Genomic DNA, 23,593 nt, shown 5'->3' on the forward strand with positions numbered 1-23,593 from the left:
AAGCTCCAGCACGCCGCTGCTGAAAGAGATTGTCGAGAGCGGCGAACTTTCCAGAATGGAGTGTACAGTGTGCCATATATAATAGTTTCGTAGACGAGATGCCGGGATTCAGGGATTGGGGAAGCTTGCAATTTGATAGATGGAATGAAAGAGGCCGATAGCGGGACATATAATGCTTTTACGCGTTTATTATATGTATAATATATGTATAAGATTGTATATATTATATATATATATATATATATATTACGTATATTATTATATATTATATTATAAGTATATAATATATAAAATATATAAATAAATATAATAAATATATAATAATATAATATAATATATTATGTATCTTATAATATATAATATATATATAATTATAATAATATAATTATATAATTATATATATTATTTTATTTTATTATTAATACATTATATTGTGTATATTATTTTATTTTATTATTAATACATTATATTGTGTATATTATTTTATTTATATTATTATTAATACATATATATTGTGTATATTACGTATTATATTATGTTTCACTTAATTCTGCAATGTATACCGAGAATTTTTTAATATTCGATTCGATGTTGCCATGCAATTCAACAAACATTTCGACTTCAATTGTTTTAAATTTCTTATAAAACCGAAGAAAATTAATACCGTGTAGTATGAAATTCGCACATTTAAAAATTTTATTTTCACCTTTAACATTATTTAACTAAATTACACGAATAGTGAAAATTATATTCATATTGTAGAATCAGACGACGAGACGTTGAGATATTTATAACCATAAATTTGTCGCAGGTTGACGTGTCATGTTCAGTTGATTCATTATACACTTTTCTATGAAAGGAACGAAGAAATTTCGAAATCCATTCCATTATTTTATTTAAAAATATTTCGTACATCACTCGTTATATTGTGTTATTTGTTTATTTTATTAAAATGGAAAATTTATTTATTTTATTATTATTTTATTTACAATATTTGTTTGTTTATTTATTCTATTGAAAAGAAGAATTTTCCTCACGTCGTAAAGATATCGAAACCTGAATGATTAAATTCAACAAGCATGATGTAATAATTTTCTTCTTCTGCCTTGCGTAATGCGGCAATTTAAGGATAAGAACCGCGTTTAACTTTTATTGTCCCGGTGTGTATCACGTAATAAGTGAGGTAACGAACGGAACACTGGAAAAAATATCCGATCCTTCGAACACGGGGGAAAATCGAGCTTGCTAATCTTCGTTTGTTAGCTAAACGTACGCGCGGCTCTTAACTCGATACGGTAAGATTTAGCTGGAACAATCTCCAGTTTCGCCAACGTTGGTGTTTAACTTCTAATTATCGGTTCGCGTTAGCTCGTCGATAAAACGATATTCTACTTTTAGAAGTTTAGAAACCTCTGGCGAAGTTACGAACTTCTATGGAGGAATTAATATGAAAATTTCTGGAAAGTGGCTGGGAAAAAGCTGACAGAGAATGATCGTATATTTGTCAAAATTACATATAATCAATCGTATACGTAGAATATATTTATCAGTCGTGTACATAATTAATCGTATATGTAACCAATCAAATATATATAATATATTTATCAAAGTTACATACAATCAATCGTATATATATAATACATTTATCAATCGTATATATAATCAATTATATACATATAATATATTTATCAAAGTTACATACAATCAATCGTATATATATATATATATATATATATATATATATATATAAAATACATTTATTAATCGTATATATAATCAATCATATACACATAATATATTTATCCATATATACATACAATCAATCGTATATATATAATACATTTATCAGTCGTATAATTAATCGTATATATAATCAATCACATATATAATATATTTATCAAAGTTGCATACAATCAATCGCGTACATTTAAATTACATACAATCAAACTTACATTTGTCAAAGTTACATATGATCAGTCGTACAGATTGATCATTATTTTAATTCCCATCATTGTTTTGATAAATGGCTAGCTCTGTCAACATTAACAAGCAGTTCTAACAAATTCGTTCGGAGGCAAATATTTCTTTAGACAACCGATCGAACGCGACTTTCAGTCTTTCTTCAAGTAATAAAGTACGTCACAAAAACGACAAAATTATTCGCTGCTATTTACCTGCGGAATCTCACTTCGACAGTAAACGAAAATCAAGAAGAAAGAGAGAGATTGAAAGAGAGAAAGAGAAAAGGAAGAAAGGAAAATCGAGGCCGATCGACAATTCCTAAAGAACGGTGGTACGTTATAGCATTCGATGGCTCTCGTGGCCGGCCGGTGGAATCGGTTGGCTCGTCGAAATACCAGCACGTATCGGCACTAGAGGCACACTCGCACACTGCACTTCTGCATGGCGGAGTACGAACGGACGGACACACAGCCGGCTGGAATACGAATGCTGTGACCCGAGCAAATATATGCGATGCGCGCCGCTTCCTTGTAAACAAGGGCTGCTAAATGCCGTGAAGTGGCTCTCTAGCTCTCGGGTCGAGGCCGCGCGTTCCAAACTTCGTCGTACAACTATCCTCCTGCTGCTTCTGTTACTGCTGCTGCTGCTGCTGCTGCTGCTGGTGCTGCTTACTCGCGAGAACTCCCAACGCAGAAGCGCGATAACTCGAACGAGTTTCCGCTATTGTCAGTTGAACCCTCCCTCTCCATTGCTGTTTCTCCTTGCTCCGCTAATTTCATTATTCCGCACCGATCCTGTGGATTCCGCCCGTTTCGTTCATCGACTACGTGGATCAACAGTCACCTCTGACGCGCGAATTGCTCGTCGAGAACACTCGCCGGGGAAATATGGTCGAGGAACTTGACCGAACTTCGCCATACTTCAGCTTTCGTCAGAAGCTAAGATATATTTCAAAACACATTTGCGAACGGAGAACAATTCGAAAGATTTGAAAATAATGAATTCTTTGTGTGTGTGTGTGTGTGTGTGTGTGTGTAATGCAAAAATCGAGTTTCCATTTTGTCAATGATTTGGTCTTTGAATGTACTCATAAACAAATATTTGGGAGATTCGTTGAATACGACATTTACTTGGAAAAATTTAAGAAGAACACGGTTTTCTGAATGTATTATTTAAACGAACGATTTTTGCAATACACCATTTAAATTCGTCTTTGCGCTGGCAACTGATTGCGGACCGTAACGAGCGACCAAATCGTGTACGATAAATCGTCGCCTTCTTTTTGAACTCGTCGGTATATCGTTGGATAGAAGTTATTGAGAAATTATTAATGAATTTATTATTTGTTTTGGCTGGGTTATACTTAAAATATACTTAAATACTGTGGAAATATTGCAATTTTGGGAGCAAAAAGATTCTCGACGTGCGTGACACGTCGTTCCAACGCAAAAATTGAAATACTTTAAAAATTAAAGAGGTTAAAATACACCAATTTCATCGATTTACACGGAGAAACAGTATCTTCAAAATAATTATATAATAATTGACATATAACTTCCGAGACATTTGACAAAATATATTTTGCATCTTCAACTTTGAGAGTTCGCAACACCCCTTCAATACTGACCATTACCGATAAGAAAAATACGTGTCAAATATTTTTGCGAAAACTATAGTTATTTCATCAGAGTTCGACGATTCCGACTTCGGTGTGTTCTCTTGAAAGTGGAGGAGGTTACGTGTTGTTATAAATGTATTTCGCCATATTTGTTTCGTATAATCGGTCTTTAATTTTCTCCTAGAAGTTCTTCTTTCGTTGCTCTTTTTCAACTTTCTCCTGCAACGAGAGAAACACTTTCACGTTACTCGCGCGCTTTGATATTAGTCAGAGTATAATTAGACAGAAAAGATTGTTCGTTGTTCCTTAACGAACCAGTCTGTACGCCATTTAACGCGTTGCCCGTCGTGCAGCGTCATCGCATTACATCGACGTTACATTGACGTTACAGGGACGCGTGTACACATGTCCTCGTAATACATATCTACGTATGTACGAGCTGGTTGCCGTGAAACAGAAATCCGTAACTCTAACTATCCCCCTAAAGCGTTTATTGTGATAATGCTTCGTTAATACGAAGCCAAATATCCTTTCCCACGGTATCGATATCAACTGAGGGTTGTTTTCGCGTTTCGAGTCTACCTTAATTGCTGACACGGCACAAGAGGAAAGAAGAACTTGAGCATTTAGATTACACTGCTCACAAAAATTAGGGGATATTTCGAAATGAATAAAAAAAAGAGGCATTCGATTTATTTTTTTTTATTAAACAAGAACAACTTCCGTTGACTTGTTTGCTTTTCTGATGTTTCTTGTCTTGCTTCTTTTTTTTAATCGCTTCATATTCATTTTGAAAATTCCCCTAATTTTTGTGAGCGGTATATGTACACTCTTGATCGTGAATATTAAAGTATTCATATCTAATCTGTAGATATGAATACTTTAAATTATAAAGAAAGAGGAAAATTTTAGAAATAAAATGTACCGATATTTTCTTGCTTTTATTTTCTAGTTATTTTGTTAAGAATTTGTATCACGAAACGTTAAATTACGATAAAGTATATATGTGAAAAATATATACACTATAGATTATAATAAATATGAAAAAGATTGTCAAAATTTTGCAACGAACGTAACACTCAAAGGTGTGTGCATTTCATTTACCATGCGACAGCATTAAACTGCTGTCATAACCGAAACGAAATGATCGGAGCCCCTCGCCCCAAAGCTTCTCAATTAATTCAAGCAGCGTCCACACGGACAAAACGTTCCTGAAACAAAAATCTGCCGGACAAAGCAGAGTCACAACCGAAACCTCTCGAAAACCGAGCCACCTCTCGCCAAACAAATTCGTCAGAGACAACAGCGAAAAAGAAAAAAAAAGCAGAGAAAAAGGGAATTAACAGCGGCGAAACTAGGCCAGCCACTTTTCTCCTGGAATCCATTGCCGAAGCGAATTCCAGCGAAAGCGAAATGCCTCGAATGCTTAATCAAATAACGCGCAAAGAATTCGCATTATACACGGAGAGTATGTTCGGTAAATTGTCTCTCAGCCGAAAGAGAGGAGAAAGAAGAAGAGAAGGAAAGCTGCGCGGAAAGGGAGAAAATAATTCACATTTTTCTTCCAACATTGCGTTGAATCGCGAGGAAATTTCGTCGATTACGATAATCGCGTCGTTACTTTAGAATCTAATCAGTCGAATGTCACCACACAGAGATATCGAGGAGGTAACTCCTTAATCACGCTGAATTAATGAAAAAAATATTGTCCCTCGATTGTCACGATTCGCGTCTCACGAGGGGGGGGGGGGGGCGGTTCACGAATAATCGTGAAATTAATTAGGCAATGTTGGCGGAGGGTCGGCTCTCCTTCTCCTCTCGATAATCAACGATTTTCGCTTAACGAGATCCCGTCGATTTTCGCCTATTCACCCATCCAACGACCCAATTCTTTTCCCCAGTTGTCCGAATATAAATCGAGTCCGTGTGTGTGTGTGTGTCGAGAGATCGATAATGTTAACGTACATATTATACGACGCACGTACGTGTGATAATACATATATTATATATATATAATATATAATATATATATAATATACGTACGTGTATTGTATAATATGTATGTTAATATTATCATTATATATATATATATATATATATATATATATATATATATAAATAATGATTTTTCTGGCAAGAACAACATCCGATAATAACACGAGATCCCACGGCTGTGCAAATAATACGAATAATATTTGCGAATTAATTTAATCTGTTATTCGGCGAATTATTAATAATCGTTGATGCTGCGCGGTAAAAAGCGAAAAAGCCATTGAACGTTTGTTACACATGGAAGCTTCGGCATTTTTAAATGTTACATCGGCGAAAAAAACAAACTTTTTCGATCAACCATTTTTTTTTTTTGGTTTTTTTACAAAGCGGTTAGTGCTTTAATCGAAATGATTAAATTTTCAACTGTGACGTTGACGTTTGATGATAAATATTGGAGATTGTTGTTTTCGCAAGCAAGACATAGCAATTTAATTAATTAAACTGCAAAATTCCTTGTGTTCGTGGAAAGTTCGTCAAAAACTCAAAGACGTCACGTATAATGGTCAAAATAAGATGTCCATTTGTAATATTTAGTATGCATTACTTGATAACTTGATACTTAGTTGGATGTAATTACCTCCAAAAAAAAAAAAAAAAAGGAATTTAATAAATACAAGGAAACTGTTAGATGAAAGACATTCAAAGCGAAAGTGAACTCTTGAACCGAAGTCTACCGAAATCGCTGGATTTACACCAGGATTTCGTTGATTTCATTGTCACTGTTCTCTTAGCCTCGAATTCTTCTTAAGAGCACTTTTGCAATTAGACTTAAAATCTCTCTTGGTTTCAAGCCCAAGCTAACCACCGAGCTTTTAACCGTGCTGATTTCAAATTGATATTTGATGTTAAGTAACTCGGAGAATTTTGGAGTTACGGAATTTCTGAAAACTGGGTTACTCCGGGCTGAATCTTGAAATCAAGACGACCCGGGGACTGAAAAGAAAGGAAATAAAATGAATGAAAGAAAATGTCAAAATATGATAATTCTGAAGCTAGAATCCTGAAATTCGCTAGTCAATTTTGAAATCAAACTTGTGTCAAAAAAATCTCGGAACAAAATTATGAAAATCAAGAAACTCTAACACTTAGGCTGGCTGTAAGACAAGACAAGACTCTGACAGCAGGCTCAGTCAATTTTAGAATTTTGAAGTCAAGAGATCTTAAAATCTTGCGTCTGGAACTGTAATATGTAATGACAAGAATCCTAAAGTTTTGAAATCAAGAAAAACCTTGAGACAAAATTCTGAAAAGTAGAGAAGATATAGATCCTAAAGCCTTGAGTTCTTTAGAAATAAAACAATAATCAGACAATCTTTACACTAAAGGATTAACTTTTTAAGTTGGTAATATATTTATCTTAATATATTTTTAATACCTTAATATATTTACCTTTATATATTTACCTTAATATATTTTTTAATAGAAAAGTCGAGGTACGTTAATATTAGCAATTGGCCAAAGTTGTATATATGTACGATAAATTAAGATGAATGTAAAAAACGAAATTCTGAATCATGAATAAATTTTAGAATTTCGGTGTCAAGCACTAATCTCAAAAGCGGAAGGAATATTCTAAAGCCAAGTCTGCTACGTGAATGTTAGAATGAAGACAGCCTCGAAACAAAAAGACTCTGAAACGAAAGAAATTTAGAGACAAATTTCACTTCAGAGTTGATGTTGAATGGTTCTCAAGTACTTGTACGACCATCCAAGGGAGTGTAATCTCAAGATCAAAAAAGTCCTGAGACAAAGGAGGTTATAGCGTCAAATTAACAGCTAAAGCTGCGATAATTCAGGGTCAAAGGGAGCCTGAGACTTAGATGGTCTCTGAGACTAAATGGACTCTGATATCTTAACGACCCTGAGACCAAGAGAACTCTAAGGCTGAGGGTACTCTGGAGATAAATGGACCATGACGACCAAGAAAATCTAACTGCAATGACTATGCCACGAAATGAAATTTTCATATTTTATCATTTTCTTTTCGTCTCATTTTTTTTCTTTTCAGATTTCCTTCTGTGTTTTATGTATTTCCCTCGGTGTTCCTTGACGTTAATTTAATATCACAGCCAAGAATTACCATTTAACAATTTATTTTCTATATATATATATATATATATATATATATATATATATATATATATATATATATATATATATATATAAATTACAGTAGCATGAATAAGTGTCACGAAATGGAAGAGAAACGTATTTGATCTTATCTAGTTCGAGTTTCATAAATTTCAAGATACCTTTATCTAGTCCTATCCTTTTACTCATAACAGTGTTACGATATTTATATATATTTTTTTAATAGCTAATGTAAATTTTTAATTAGAACAGTATAATTTATATGTAATATAATTTTTTTACATAATATTATAACATATAATATAATTTTGTATATAATATTATAACCTATAATATAATTTTTTATATAATATTGTTTTTTAAGAAACATTTTTTTATTTAATTATAACAATATAATTTTTAATTATAACAGTGTCACGTACTTTAATAGCAAAATCTAAATTCAAATTCTTCTTTTCAGTATATTCAAATTCTAGTTTTTAGTATTCATGAAAATTTGCAACCTGTTCATAATAGTCAATAAATTAGTCAATAAATTAGTATTTATTTTTAATTTAAATTCCACTTTTCGTTGTTTACTCTATAAAATATATCGCGAATGTTAGTCCTACAGTGGTAGAATTGCCTGTTTCTGTTGCACGTGATTACACGTACCGTTAAATGTACAAGTATGGAGTGTCGTTGTATTGATCGTAATTGACCGTACCGTTAAATATAAACTCACAGATTGAATGAGATCTATCATTGCTTCGTTTCCATTCGCGTTCAACGCCATAATTCACCCGAGCTATGACTAATCGAAACGCGTCCGGTACAATCGTATTTCTTACGTCTCTGTTGAAGTTGTAATTTAGCTTCCCTGGCGCTATCGTCGATCATTCGCTTCGATTTTCTAAAATTCTATTTTCACGATCCGCGAAATTCGCACTCACTTTCTAATTCTCACGTGTCGAGCATTTTTCTTCCCCCTTCTTGAGATAGTACGCGCTTGTAGTTCCACAAGTATATATTTCAAATTCAAGCGAATCAGTGAGCTCTCCATCGTCACATTTATGTATTTTATTCTATTATATGATATAATATTATATTATTATTGTTTATTTTATTTTACTATATTTTATTATATTTATACTATTTATTATATTATGTTATTTATTAAGAGTATAGAGTTTATTAAAACAGAATTTTCGAAAGTATAATGCGACTTAATTTTTAGAACTTTGTAACGTTAGCGTTATTTCTTTTCTACTGATAGTGTGAGGCATATTATATAAGGAGACTGGGAATTTTTATATATTTCTGAGTGATATATATTTCTATACATCACTCACGATACTCAAAAGTAATACTCGCGACAGTGAAAAGTGAAATATCGAAAATAGAGTATTTGCTGAAGTAACAGCGAAGAGCGACTGTGTTGACAAAAATATGAAACTGCACGAAGATCCGCAGTCTATTAATAAGTATCAATTCTATTTTTTTTTTTTTTTCCTTTTAGAATAATTAGGCACAGCATTTATTCATCCATCCACGTCGTAAATGATCCAACCAAGTATCCTGAAACTTACGGATGTATGATGTACGATCGACAAACTTGGTCATGAAAAGCCGCGAAGTTTTCATAAAAACTTTTATAATAATTCGGTTGAAACATAAAGTTTCATACTCTGTAACGTGGAAACAGCTTCCGTGCGAAAGCGATGTCAACACTCTCTTGCTCGCGCTGCCAATTTACAATACGAATGAAGTTGCGTGGCAAATATCCTGCCAACGAATTGTATGCACGTTAATAATAAAACAAAGAAACGTACAGAGCACTGTGGATAATGGAGATCGTATTAGCGGCGAACCACGTTAACCGATAAAAGGTAGAAACAAAATACAACCGAGTCTATTTATAACGACATCGTCAATATCGCTTTCGAACACCTACCTCGCCATTGTTCCAAATGTGACGATGCAACGAAGAAACTTAAAAGTATCCAATCGCTCGTCGAGCAATAAAACACGGTACTAAAATATATCGAATTTTCTAAGAGAAATAAACCCGTCTCTCTCTCTCTCTCTCTCTTTCTCCGTACGCGACACAATTGTAACATAAGCGAGACGTTTTCCTTAGAACAAATCGACATTGCTGTAGTCGATAGTGTTCAGTCTGAAAAATTGAAACTGAAATTTCAGTCGCAGTTTGAGCAACCAGTATTCAACCACTCTTGAGCAATGAAAAATATATTGAATTTCCTTTGGAACTTGAAATTGATGTTATCAGTCTGAAAGGTTGAAATTGAAATTCGAGAGTTTGTTAAAAGTGGATCTCTCTCTTGAATGTTACAACTTCTAACCTGCAAGTCTAACTTGATGTTGTTGTTCCCTTAAATTCATTAAATCCATTGATCCGTTAAATTCGTTCGAGATGTTCGAAATAATTAATTTACTTACTTGATAGACTTGAACAAAATAAATTACAAATATACTATAACATAATATTGATAGTATAATTTACAAATAAATTACAAAATAAACAAATTGTAACAAGTGAAATTCAATTATTCTCGCTCCATGCGTATTGGCGATGAAGAAGAAAAAAAAAAGAAAAAAAAAAAAGAATCCCAGACGACAAGAAATCTCGAACGATACGAGCAGACACGCAGGTTGAGAAATGTTTTCGAATGAAAGTATACGGAAGATAGGGAAGCTGAAATTGAGAGGTTGGAGATTGAAGAATTCGTTTCCTACCGAAACCGAGAGCGGAGAGACAACACTTTCCCAAAGAGACGCGCCCCGATCCCGGAAGCAGAAACGCTCGACTTGTCAACCGACAGCAATAACCTCGGGTCCCGTGAAAGCCGAAGCGTCCGACGATCCGTTATTTGAAACAAAAGCAAACAACCGGGCCGCGAGGATCGATCGTGAGATCTTTTATCGAGGCGATCCCTGGCGAGGGAGAATCGGCGTCGCTCGCCTCCATTCAGAGCGCGCTCGTCTTCGCCCGTCTCCCAATCCGAAAGCAATGAGCTCCCATTATTTAATCAGCGAAACACGTCTCGTTAACGATGTGGGTCACACACGAGCACGTTTCCCGGTGTCTTTCGCACGGGCTCGAAGCCCGTAAATCTGAAACAGCGAGCGGCGGCGGCGGCGGCGGGTGGCTGCGCCTCCTCGAGCCTCTGCGCCTCTCCGCTCTCCTTTCATCCTTGCCTCCGTTTCCGGAACGTCTGGCATCGCGGCGAGAGCACGCATCGCTGCCCCCTCGAACAATGGCCGGCCTCTCGGACCACGCTCTCTCGTTCTACGCGTAGATTCGCACGAAACGATAACGTTTCGCACGGTAAACATGTTTTTCCGACACGATCGGCCATCCTCTGGACACTTGACAGACAGGGAAAGCCCCGTCTTTGAGGAGATTTAAATTTTTCGTGTTGCGTCAGTCAATCGATATTAATTCGCTTGCAAATTGAAGCGAAATGAGAGTGCAGAAAATTGAACACGTTCACGATATACGATATAAATTTGATTTGTATCGACGTGGATGCTGTAGCATTCACGTTGTATACTGGGTGGGCCGAAATTTGTAATAGGGGGGGTGATTCTCAAAAAATGAGAAAACAATTTGGCGTAACATTTTTTTATCTGGGGGAAGGGCTAGGTTTTCGAGAAAATCGACTTTAAAGTTTGTTCGTCTTTGTGAACGATTTAGTTGTCTGTTACTCTACCGCGGTCTGTTGTCTCCGTCCGAGATAGTGTTTACAAACGTTATTTATTATGTGGTTAAAGTGTTCCTACTGATAATTAAGTACAAAGTGTACAAAGTGTTTCTACTGATAATTAATTTTTTATTCCTTATTATTAGTTTCTATTGCGATACTACGATACAGTACACTATTACAAGTATTATTCCTTATTACTAGTTTCTATTGCAATACTACGATACAGTACACTATTACAAGTACTGATAATTAAGTACAAAGTGTTCCTACTGATAATTAATTTTTTATTCCTTATTATTAGTTTCTATTGCAATACTACGATACAGTACACTATTACAAGTATTATTCCTTATTACTACGATACAGTACATTATTACAAGTACTGATAATTAAGTACAAAGTGTTCCTGATAATTAATTTTTTATTCCTTGTTACTAGCTTCTATTGCAATACTACGATACAGTACACTATTACAAATATTATTCCTTATTACTACGATACAGTACATTATTACTAATACTGATAATTAAGTACAAAGTGAACAAAGTGTTCCTACTGATAATTAATTTTTTATTCCTTATTATTACTAATTTCTATTGCAATACCACGATACAGCACACTATTACAAGTATTGTCGAAAATGTCGTCCTCGTTGCTGCATACATAAGTTTGCTCGGCGAATTAATGACATCCGAACAGAATGAAACTAATGTTTCTTAATTTCTCGAATTCCCCCATAATATATTGCTTTAAATGTGTGATATTTGAAATATTGTCTTTATAAACTTTTTTGGTAAAAAAGAAATCTAGATGCGTGAGGTCCGGAGATCTTGGCATCGCGACCGATCCAACACTAATACGTTTTGATTTAAAATATTTTTAACCTCCCTCGTGTAATGTGGCAGTTTCCAACCGTCGTGTTGGAAAATCATACTCCTTATACTAGCTAAGGATACATCCTCTAACAACAAAGGCAATTCATTGCGTAGAAACTCAAAGATGACCAAACTTTGAAGTCGATTTTCTCGAGAGAAAAAATCGAGCCCCAAATGAAAAAATGTTATAACAAATTTTTTTCTTATTTTTTGACTGTATGGTATTCCGAGCACTTGGACAAAATGTGACTAAATGTGAATAAAAATTTGGATACCGATCAATTAGTTTAAAATACTTTATTTCGAATATACGATTGATCGAATACGTCGACAAAATCAGAAAGATATTCTATGTATATGGAAGGATTCGTAGACGGCACTCAGAATGGATGAATTATACTAAACTTGACAAAAAACGTTACATAAAAACGTACAACGAATGCATTTGTAATCTTCGATCGATCAAACTTACCAACGAAATTTCTATTTAATCCAAAAATACTCCACATTCGAATCCATCGAGCATGTTCTCGTTGCTCTCTTTCAATCATCGAGAGCTCGGCTTTGCTTGAAATCATCCACGTGCCAACCAATCGTGCTAATTACCTAACCGCGATGTTAAATCCCACGACCATCGATGTGCCAGCTACATTACCGTGGAAAACTTTTCTATAGAGGTAAAATCCCCTCGTGCTCGAGAAGGAAACAGGATCTAAATAATTCGAATAAAAAAATCCGAGGCCGAGGTTTTCTCGAAAAATTCGCAGCCACGATTCGCGAGCCAATTGACCCAGCATTTAATGAAATTGGTTCGACAAAATTCATTCGCGATGGGTCGTTTCGTTAATTATTAGCTCGATTCTTAATTAATTGGCGTCCTTGAGCGACGTTCGTCTCTCGTGGCAACGAACCCCCGCTCGGTTTTTTTTTCATTTCGACGTTTTCGAGTACGAGAGAATGTTTATTAATTTTCTCTCAGTATGAAAGGATGCATTTTCGAAATGAAATTCCAGTTGATGCTTTCATTTTTATATACATGTATGTGTGTTTTTCTCTCTCTCTCTTTTTTTTTACTTTCTTTCTATTTCCCGCTGGCTTCGTGTTTATTAAAACCCTCTCGCGACGAGAGAAAATTCTTGGCTCGCCGTTTTCATATTACGTAAGGAGGAATGAGCTGAAAGGAAAAGGGAAAAGGACCGTTTCAAACCGGAGGAAAACACCGATAAAGTATCTACTGAGTAACTGTTGAAGCTGGGGCGAGATGTAACTTTTCATTTTTCTTCTTCTTCCCTTTTTTTTTTTTTTTTCTCCCTCTGCACTGGTAGATGAGAGGAATTGAAGAATAAAAAATTTCGTGACATACTTTTTCAGCTCCTCGGTAGCTACAAATTATTTCTTACTACGCGGAAATATTTTATGATAGTTTTGTGCATCTCTTTGTGAAAAGTCTGAATTTAAAATTGCATTAATTAACAAATTTGTAGGAACTGTATCTTTTTAATATTTTCTTACTGTGTATTTATTTATTACGTTGGATTTTAGTACACGTACGTAGACACAGAAATATTTCTATTATAACTTTATGTAACACAACTTTCTCAAGCATTCAGACCATTCCATTGATTACGATTCAAATATGTATATTTCTCTCTGTAGATTTCCCATCGCATTTCTAAGTTACACGGCTGTGACGCTTGAATAATTAGTTTTAATTCCACGTTTCGTATCATCCATTGAAACCAAAGGCTGCAGATACGTGACAGCCATACTCACTGTCATCAGCGCTACGTGATCTAGTAAATACAATTTCAACAAGAAGATCGAGCGTTTGCATACAAAGATGAAAGCTAAAATATCTCGCACAGTGTCGCCGTTGCACTTCCAACGCAATTGAAAATTTATATCTACATCCCGCGATAGATTAATTATCTGGTATTACTCGAAAATTTACTCTTAAGTTCGTCGACTTGCACTCTCAGATATATTCGTTATCGATCGCTTGTTATCACGTCCGTTTATTGTAGATAATAAAAACTTGTATTTAGCAAATAATTGCTTCGTAACTGTAATGTTCTATACTGCGTAAGAAATTTCTAACGAAACGATAATGTCGAATTTTCAATGGTGCGACAGATACACTCGAGCACTATACAAAATGGGAGACTAGAAGTTTTTAAAAATTGTTTCTGTATTATAAAATATTGTTTTCTTAAATTATTCCAACGTCACGAACCTCGCTCCGTAAAATTCCACATTTTTCTCCCTGTCAATGTTTCTCTATTGGTCTGCGCTAAAAGAAGGGAGAGAAAGAGAGAGAGAGAGAGAGAGAGACTTGCAAAGGGGAAGGATAAAAATAAAAAAAGGAGCGCGGCTCGTCCCACTTTCTAGAAAAGTGCCCGTACAAACCAGTAATTCGCGAAAGAAACAAGAAGAGGGAAGGGAACGTTTTCAATGTACAACTTTTGCTGCTTTTTTTGCTTTCTTCAGCCGACGAAGTTAATGGACGAAGCAACGGTTCCGTGAAACGCGATGCTTGCCTCGCGAAAATTCTCCGATAAATACGCAGCCCGCATAACGATAGAGATCGATAATATCCGACGCGATGATATCGTCGCGTATCCCGTGGCAGCGTTTATTCAAACCTGTCTCTTCTCTTCGCCGCGCGGCTGATTTCGAAACAAAGCCGAGAAGGGCGTCCCCCTCCCCGATAGTGTCATCGATTCATCATTGCCGCGATGAAATTATGGAGTTTACTTTATATGGTCGACCGCTGATTTTCACCGACGCGAAAATTCGTTACCATCCCATCTCTGTTCGAAAGTTTCGACGGGAGAAGTGCGAGTGGAAAAAATTATGGCACTTTTGTTCTGCAATTGTTGCACGACGAAATGAAAATAATGAGAACACAGCGCAGGTGTAACGAGCGTGCTTGTTTGCTTGAAACGTTTGTTGAAAAACATGTAAAGTTTAATTGTGTTTCGTGGCGTTGGAAGTTAACATTTTTTTCAAGTTGGAAATCATGCATCTTGAAAAGTTGAACGAAATGATACTCGACGAAATCAAGATGGAATTAGAATCAGACGAAATTAGAGTTTGCGTATTTTATTTGGCTATTTTATTTTATTACCATTTTGCTATTAATTTATCATTTTGCTATTTTATTTTATTATTATTTTGTTATTTTATTTTATTATTATTTTGCTATTTTATTTTATTATTATTTTGCTATTTTATTTTATTATTATTTTGCTATTATTTTATTTCAATTCCAAATGTAGAGCAAATTTTACTCGTGTTTTGATTCATCGCATCGTGTTAATTTTATTGAAATCATTTAATTATTTTCCATTTCCGTTTATTAATTTCACATTTCGGCACGTAAAGTAATAATAAAATAATTCTATCGAAGAGTTCGTTCAAATTCATTTACGTTACATTGTATTCTACTTCGCGTTCATATCCTACCATTGATATTATTGAAATATTTATTATTGAGAAATTTATCGATTATTAGAGGGGAAATTCTTCTCGGTTCCAATGTTTCGAATAAAATATATCGATATATTAATTCCGAGCTGCTTAAATCTCTAAACGCTAGATATTGCTTTAAACCTGTTAAACTTTGTTTTAAAAGTGACAGCCTCGGTGAACTGCAACTGTTAAAAATTCAGAAACCCTCCAAATCCTGGCGTGTAACTAATAATCTTTATATAGTTTCAGTAAGAACTGGAAATTGTATGGATAATGGATAAACGATCGTCAAACGCTTATAACTATACATATTATATTCGCTATCGATATTCAATAAAAGCGTTCTCGTGTTTCGTCTGTAATATTCCAAACGAAATACGGATGGTGATTGATGGAGAATTTCAATTGGAACGAGTAAACTCCATTTAAAGCAAAGTTTTTCTTAAAACGAGCATATCATCGATACTTTCTTCTCGATAATAAATTCATTACGTATCACTCTTGTCGGAGTTTACCTGACGATACTTCTTTTATTTTCAAAATGCAAATTCGATATAAGTTTTGATATTTTATAATTAGCATCACCATGAAATTTGTATACGTCGAAATGGAAAACTATAGGGTTTGATTTGTTTAATAAACGACACGTCTGCAGATTGCAGAAACCGTGTTCTACAATTCTAGGTCGCGAATGTTTATTCAAATTAAAATTTTTTCCGACGTCAGTGAAAGAAATGGAACTTAGGAAGGCAATGAAGAGGAAGATTCAAGAAGATTTATACTAAATAATACAATGTATATTTTACAATGTATATTTTACATTTGATATTCTACATGTTTAGTTTCTTGCATTCTCTTTGTATCTTTCATAGATGCATAAACATGTGCAATCTATTTATAATTCATTCGTGTTTTACGCATAGCATGGGTAAACATTGCTCATAATTGTAAACGGGAGAGAAAACGAACACTGTATAATATTTCAAGTGTAATATGAAATTAAAAATACAACATGGAATATTTCAAAGATTAAATTATTATTATCACAAAGAAAAGAAAATATTGGCTTTACGATCGACGAACGTAGTTTGTTGAAATACTATTAACGTTGAAATGTTAATCATTTCAGCCCGAGAAAAGTGTTCTTCCCATTATTTAATTATAATAATTCAAAGAAACGTACAACACTTTGCATACGTGCAATCCTTTCGATAAAAAGACAAAATTTCTAAAGTTGCTTTTAATTTAAAAAAAAAAAAAAACAATCAACACCATGTGTGATACACATTAATTTCATCGTCGAACGAGCTTATTACACAATCTGTAATATGTTAATGCGCGAAACACCCTAAAAATGATGAAGCGAAAACGATCTCTGTTTAAACGTTTCACTTTCAAACCGAGGAAACGGGGACGTCGAATCGAGCATAGTTGCACCAAGCACGGTAGGACCTATCGTTGGAATGGAGAGGCGATCGGCTCGATGGCAGAAGCGTGTCCGCGCGCGGGTTCGACCACGCGGGCCTGTGACCGTCTCGGATGTAATTAAACGCGGCGCCGGCAAATTGCATTCGTTGTGCTGCACACAACGCCGCAGGCCTTTGGCCCGTTTGTATTCGACAACGTGCCCAATCTCCAGTTAGCCGAACCTGTTCGCGAGTTCCAACCATTCGAGACAATCTCTCTTTGGGTATGTGTGTGTGTGTGTACTCGCGCGAGCTAGAGAAACAGAGAGGGTTGGTTTAAGGAGGAAGTGGATATTAGCTCCCTACACGGGACGGTTAAATCTAATCATGGACATCTCACGCTAGTATTTTTGGAAATTTTCTTAGATGCTTGTTGATCGATCTTTTCATCTTGTTCAAACCAAAAGTCGGTTTGAACAGGTTTGGTTCTATAGGACGTCTGTTTGTACAAGCTTAATTCTTGGCTGATGTAGTATTTCTAATCGTTTGATCGTGATGATCAGACTCGAGAGATTACACGTTTAGAGTAAATTGTTTAGAGTTTATTTAGAATTTTTTTTGTTGGGAATTTGTAGAATTCAGGAGGATTTTGCTAGATTTTCGCTTATTTTTCGGTTGATATAGTATCATGACGATTGAATTTTAGAGGTTATACATTTGGATTGTAAGTTATTTAGAATTTATAAAGTTTATTAGAAATTTGCAGGATTTAGGTGTTTTTCACTTCTATAAGTTTAATATTTGACTGGAATAGTTGACTGGGTGTTGAATAAATTTTACAGATTATAAATTTAGATTAGGATCATTTAGAATTTACAGATATATTTAGTCAAAATATATAGGTATATATAAATACTCAACAAAACCGAATAATTTGTGCAAAATACCGAAAAATGTTTTACAATATTTCCCGAATAAAAAATTCACGTGAACAAAGAGAATTCTGAGCAGCGAAAATGATAAAAATTAGGCCGTCGAGGGACTAAGTAACTAAAGAGAAACATACGAAGAGGTATTTAACGAAACACTGTTTGAAGTAGAACAATCTGTCAAAAAGAAATGCATGTAGTACTTTCTACCTTGTCCAAGAACACAACGTAGAAAAAAGAAATTCAAGAACTTTCAAGACAACGCTCAAAGGGAGGATTGAAACCGCAGAGCGAACGGGGGGTTGGAACGATGAAAGAAACAAGAAGGCAGAAAAGTGGCTGTATAAGCGGAAGTGTACGTATAAAAGCATAAACGGGGTGAAAAGCCGGGACGAATCAGCGGGACAGAATGAAAGTTAAACAGTGGAGAATACAAATAAGAATGGGGAAACGATCGTGAAAGAAAAGCTTGAGGGTTGAAACGAGACGAGAACGGGGAAAGGATGGAAAGGGAAAGTCAAGGAGCGTGAACAAATGAAAACCAGAGAGAGAAAGAGGGAGAGAGGGAAGTTTTACCAGAGGAAAGAGACGCACGAAGGTATGAAAATAAAGAGACAAACAGGCTCGTTTGAAAGCTGTAACATGCAAACAAACAACACCTTGTACATATGTATATCTCTGTGCCTCGAATGTATGCACAAACGCACAAAGAAGCTCGTGTACCAAAGTTCACGTAGGAGTTCCGCCCAGTTCCAACATTTATTTCCACGATTGAAAGGCGAAATCGCAATCTCGTGCAACGTTCCTTTTATTTATCATATTAAATAAAATTGAAACAAGTAGCCATGCCTCGTTAAATTACGTGTACCATTTTTTCTTTCCAATTTGAATGAAGACGTTGACTGTCGTAGATGGTTTTATCTTTATAATCGTTTTGAAGCGATTGAAATGAAATAAACATGAAAAAGTTTCGAATAATATACATGTTTGAATGTGTTTTGTAAGAAGGTAGATCGTAACTTTATCCGAGCTTTTAAATCGCGAGCGAGAGAAAGCACGAAGAAAACGAGAAATCGACGATTAGTTTCGACGTTGATTCATAGCGAAATACTCCTCAGTTGTGAATTAACCTTGGGTAATCTTGACAAAAGATAACGACTACCTAAAATGAAAAAGATGATTACAACTTTGTAACTGTAAATCTTTAAATTATCCACGTGACGCTCCCTCAGAAACGATAGTCAATGCTCGAAAAGACAAGAAAAAAAGAAAGAACAAGAATTCGTTAATGAAGGAGGAAGAAGAAGACGCGAAACGGTGAACGATCGAACCGGTCGTTCGAACGTGACGGGCCAAGGGACCATGGAAAATTCGCTGCAGAGAAAAAAAAAAAAAAAGGAAATGGCACTCACGATAGTTCGTGAGAAGCGCGGGGAGCTCGTAAGCAAATATGGCGCCGTAGGAGAAGCGAAATCGCCGCGTTTCCTCTCGCGGGAAAAGGGAATTTTTCCTGCGGAACGTCTGGACCGAACGCGGAACGTCCGGGTTTTTATCGTTCGGTGGCCAATCGAGCATCGTCGACCTCGGTGCCCGCTCGCCGATAAAATGTTTAAGTGGCGAGGAACACGACGAATAAGTCCGGACTCAGACGAAATAAAACCGAAAAGGCACGGGTTATCCCGGCCGTGTGAGAGAAGGAACACTTCCGAATACACCGGCGCTGAGTCTCATTTCGTTTCACTTCCGTTCGCGTCTCGCGAATCCAATCTTCCCCCCCCCCCTCCCTCCTCTCGCCGGCCGTTTCTGGTTATTAGAGAGGTTACGGTTTAGCCTAACTGGTGATTACAGTTTGGAATTATCGATTTAATAGCGGGCGCGAGTGTGCGAATGCGTCTTGAGATTGAATCGAGGAGATTGATCGTTCTTTGGTTTAATGCTTCGACGAGTTTGATTTAATTGATTTCAACGATCTGATAATGAGGATGGATTAATATAGAAGGAGGGAAATAAAGGAGGAATTTCGATCCTTGCAAATTGTAATAATATTAATCCTCGAATAACGTCGTTGCATCGTAGATGAGTAATATGAAATTCATGTTACTTTAAATTATACTATTTTTACTCTTTACTATTATACTTTATACTTCATAAATTATATTATTTTTACTTTACATATTATATCATTTATATTGATATATTTTACTTACTTTAAATTATACTATTTTTACTCTTTACTATTATACTTCATAAATTATATTATTTTTATTTTACATATTATATCATTTATATTGATATATTTTACTTACTTTAAATTATACTATTTTTACTCTTTACTATTATACTTTATACTTTATAAATTATATTATTTTTATTTTACATATTATATCATTTATATTGGTCTGAGTTATGTCATTAGGTGATTACAAATTTTTTACGTTCTGCGTGATAAGTAATAAAGTTCAATTAAATTACACTCTCCGTGGTAATAATTATTAATAATAATATAATTAATAATAATTATTTAATTATTATCACGGAGAGTGATAAATATTTATTATTTATAATTATTTATTATTAACATTAGAACTATCGATGATTAAAACATAAAATTTCCATCAGAGTCAAAAAAATAGAGAAACTTTATAATAATACAATGTATATGAGCTTTCATTTATATATTTTACAAAAAATTATTTAAATCTTTAAAAACACAGTGTTGTTACGTCTATAAAATGTCTAACAGAAATTATAAATTGGTCATTTTTGGCCACTTTAGTAGCTCTAGTCTTAATAATAAAGTTCAATTAAATTAAAAACTGGCGCCGGTTGAGAGTTAATATTTTCATTGTACATTGTTACAGAGAAATTGTTTAACGTCAAAAAATTCGTATTATAAGACTCGGATCTCGCACCGGCAGAATCTCATTTCGTTTCACTTCCGCTTTGCCGTTTCGGGCGGGAGACGACGAAGAGGTCGAACGTCTGCGAGAAATCTCGACGTCTCAGTGCACCGCGCCCCGCGTTCTCAAATATCGAGCGACTTTCACTTCTCTTGTTGCGTAATCGCGTCACGAGAATTCCACGATAATTAAAACGGCGCTCGTGATATCACTCGTGGCAAACGATGCCTATCATTCGAAGACGAACGAAATATTTAGGTTTCTTAACTTTCTTTACAACAGATTTGCATTTCAATCCAAGTTGATTTTAACTCTCGAGCTCGCAGATGATTGTAGTAATTTTTACTCAGTCATTTAAATATTCGATCGTATTATTTTGTATCTTGTATTCTCTTTGATGAAAATTGGTAAAGGAATTACCAGAAAGTCAAATTAAAAGGTACAAAATGCAAGGTAGTGTAAAATCTAAATTTAATTTAAACTCAAATTTATTGCAGATTTATTAAACCCAATTCAATTTATACCTGTGAAACCTGACTTGAACCTCAATTCATGACTTCCATTATCCAATGATATGCCAGTCAAGGCTTAAAATTCATTCTATATGAATATAACAGGTAACGCTTGATGTTTAAAACATAAAGCGATATCGAATATGTTGTATGGATAATTGAGCACAGCGAAGTCAATGTTCGTGTAATTGATACGGCCGTAACTTCCTACATCATTACTTCAATTATTATTATTTGAATCATTGATCGATCATCTTCCATTCCGACTATTATCCGGTACTAATTATTCATCTTGATTAATAAATTAGCTCGTACGGACATTTCGGATCGATTAAATTTATACCGGCCGCCATTGCTTCAATTTTGACATAGAACATACAATGATGAAATTCGTGGTTACATTAAAAAGTTAGCCAGTGCTTCAAAATGATATTCGTTAGTGTGTGCATACACAAGTATCAATCGAGTGATAAGTAGATTCAGATACACAGTCAGACTGGCGTTCTGTAACAGTTATGCTGAAATGAAATTAATCAGCTACAAGTTTAAAAAGTCAGATTCAATCGGGAGGAAACAAGGCTTCAATCGTGCAATTTCAAAGTGGGGAAAAATAAAGCCAAACTTACAAAACACAAAATTATGAGTTTAATCACTTGCGCTGGCAACTGATTGCGGACCGTAACGAGTGACCGTATACGATAATTCGTCGCTTTCTTTTTGAACTCGTCGATATCATATCACTGGAGAAGTAATAAATTTATTATTTGTTTCGCCCATTTTGTTTCACTTAAATATACTTAAAAATGAGAAAATATTATTATCCAATTTTAGAACAAAAAACTCTCAACGTGCGTGACACGTCATTTCAGCGCAAGATGTTAATATCACTAGAATATTATTATTGTCAAAATTATACTGACTAGTGTGCCATATATAAAATGTCTAAAGTATCTAAAAAATTATACATTTGGAAAATTATACATTTTGGAAAATTATACATTTCGACCACTTTGGTAGTACTGGTGTTAACCACTTGCTCTGGTAACTAACTGCGGACCATAACGAGTGACCGTATACGATAATTCGTCGCCTCCTTTTTGAACTCGTCGATATCATATCACTGGAGAAGTAATAAATTTATTATTTGTTTCACCCATTTTGTTTCACTTAAATATACTTAAAACTGAGAAAATATTATTATACAATTTTGAAACGAAAAACTCTCGACGTGCGCGACACGTCATTTCAGCGCAAGAGGTTAATATCACTAGAATATTATTGTCAAAATTATACTGACTGTAGTGTGCCATATATAAAATGTCTAAAGTATCTAAAAAATTGTAGATTGGAAAATTATACATCTCGACCATTTTGGTAGTACTGGTGTTAACCACTTGCTCTGGTAACTAACTGCGGACCATAACGAGTGACCGTATACGATAATTCGTCGCTTTCTTTTTGAACTTGTGTGTAAGAAAAACTCGAGCGAGCAACTTCGAAGTAGAAAAGATCCAATCTATTCAAAAGCTCAAAATCAACTCCAAGCAGAAAAGCCGTCCCCAAAGTTGAGAACTGATTACAAATTTAATAAATCAACTTCAATCGGAAGGAACTTCAATTTCGAAATTGGAAGTATCTTTCATAAGAATTGGAAAACTTTTGGAAACTTGTCGGAAATAACGAGCCACGTTTCTAAAATTCGTGTTAAACGAACGGACTCCAACACCGAAAGGAACTTCCCTGAAAGCATCGCTCCTCCCAACAATCCAAAAGCTCAGAAGTTGCGCGTTCACACGGGAAGAATTACACTTGCTGGAACGGGTTTCTACGCCAGGAAGCAGCTGGTGCTTGCAAGAATACAGCAGTTTTCGGCGCTGGTAAACATACGAACGAATCGTTGACATTACACGTTGGAACGACGGCGAATCGATGTGTGTAACCGTCGTGCACCGGCTATTCGGCTCGACATCGAATATGCATTAAAACGAGCCCAGCGCGTAGCCAGCGTTCGAAGCGAAAAGTCAACGTTCAACGCTTCGCAAGCCTCGCTTGAACCTTCGATTAATAATT

At 35.0% G+C, this 23,593-nt stretch overlaps 1 long non-coding RNA gene across 1 annotated transcript; it reads right to left on the reverse strand.

Moving 5' to 3' along the window:
• Window positions 1–4,222: 4,222 nt before the first annotated feature.
• On the reverse strand, window positions 4,223–21,445 carry LOC122532533. The gene is made up of 4 exons (XR_006307527.1): window positions 21,432–21,445; window positions 9,688–9,694; window positions 6,177–6,183; window positions 4,223–4,336 (listed from the first exon to the last, which is right to left on the reverse strand). It is a non-coding gene; the product is annotated as an uncharacterized LOC122532533 (long non-coding RNA).
• Window positions 21,446–23,593: the final 2,148 nt, after the last annotated feature.

This window comes from Frieseomelitta varia, unplaced genomic scaffold (genome assembly GCF_011392965.1).
Source record: "Frieseomelitta varia isolate USP_RPSP 00005682 unplaced genomic scaffold, Fvar_1.2 scaffold_458, whole genome shotgun sequence".
Taxonomy (NCBI): Eukaryota; Metazoa; Arthropoda; class Insecta; order Hymenoptera; family Apidae; genus Frieseomelitta; species Frieseomelitta varia.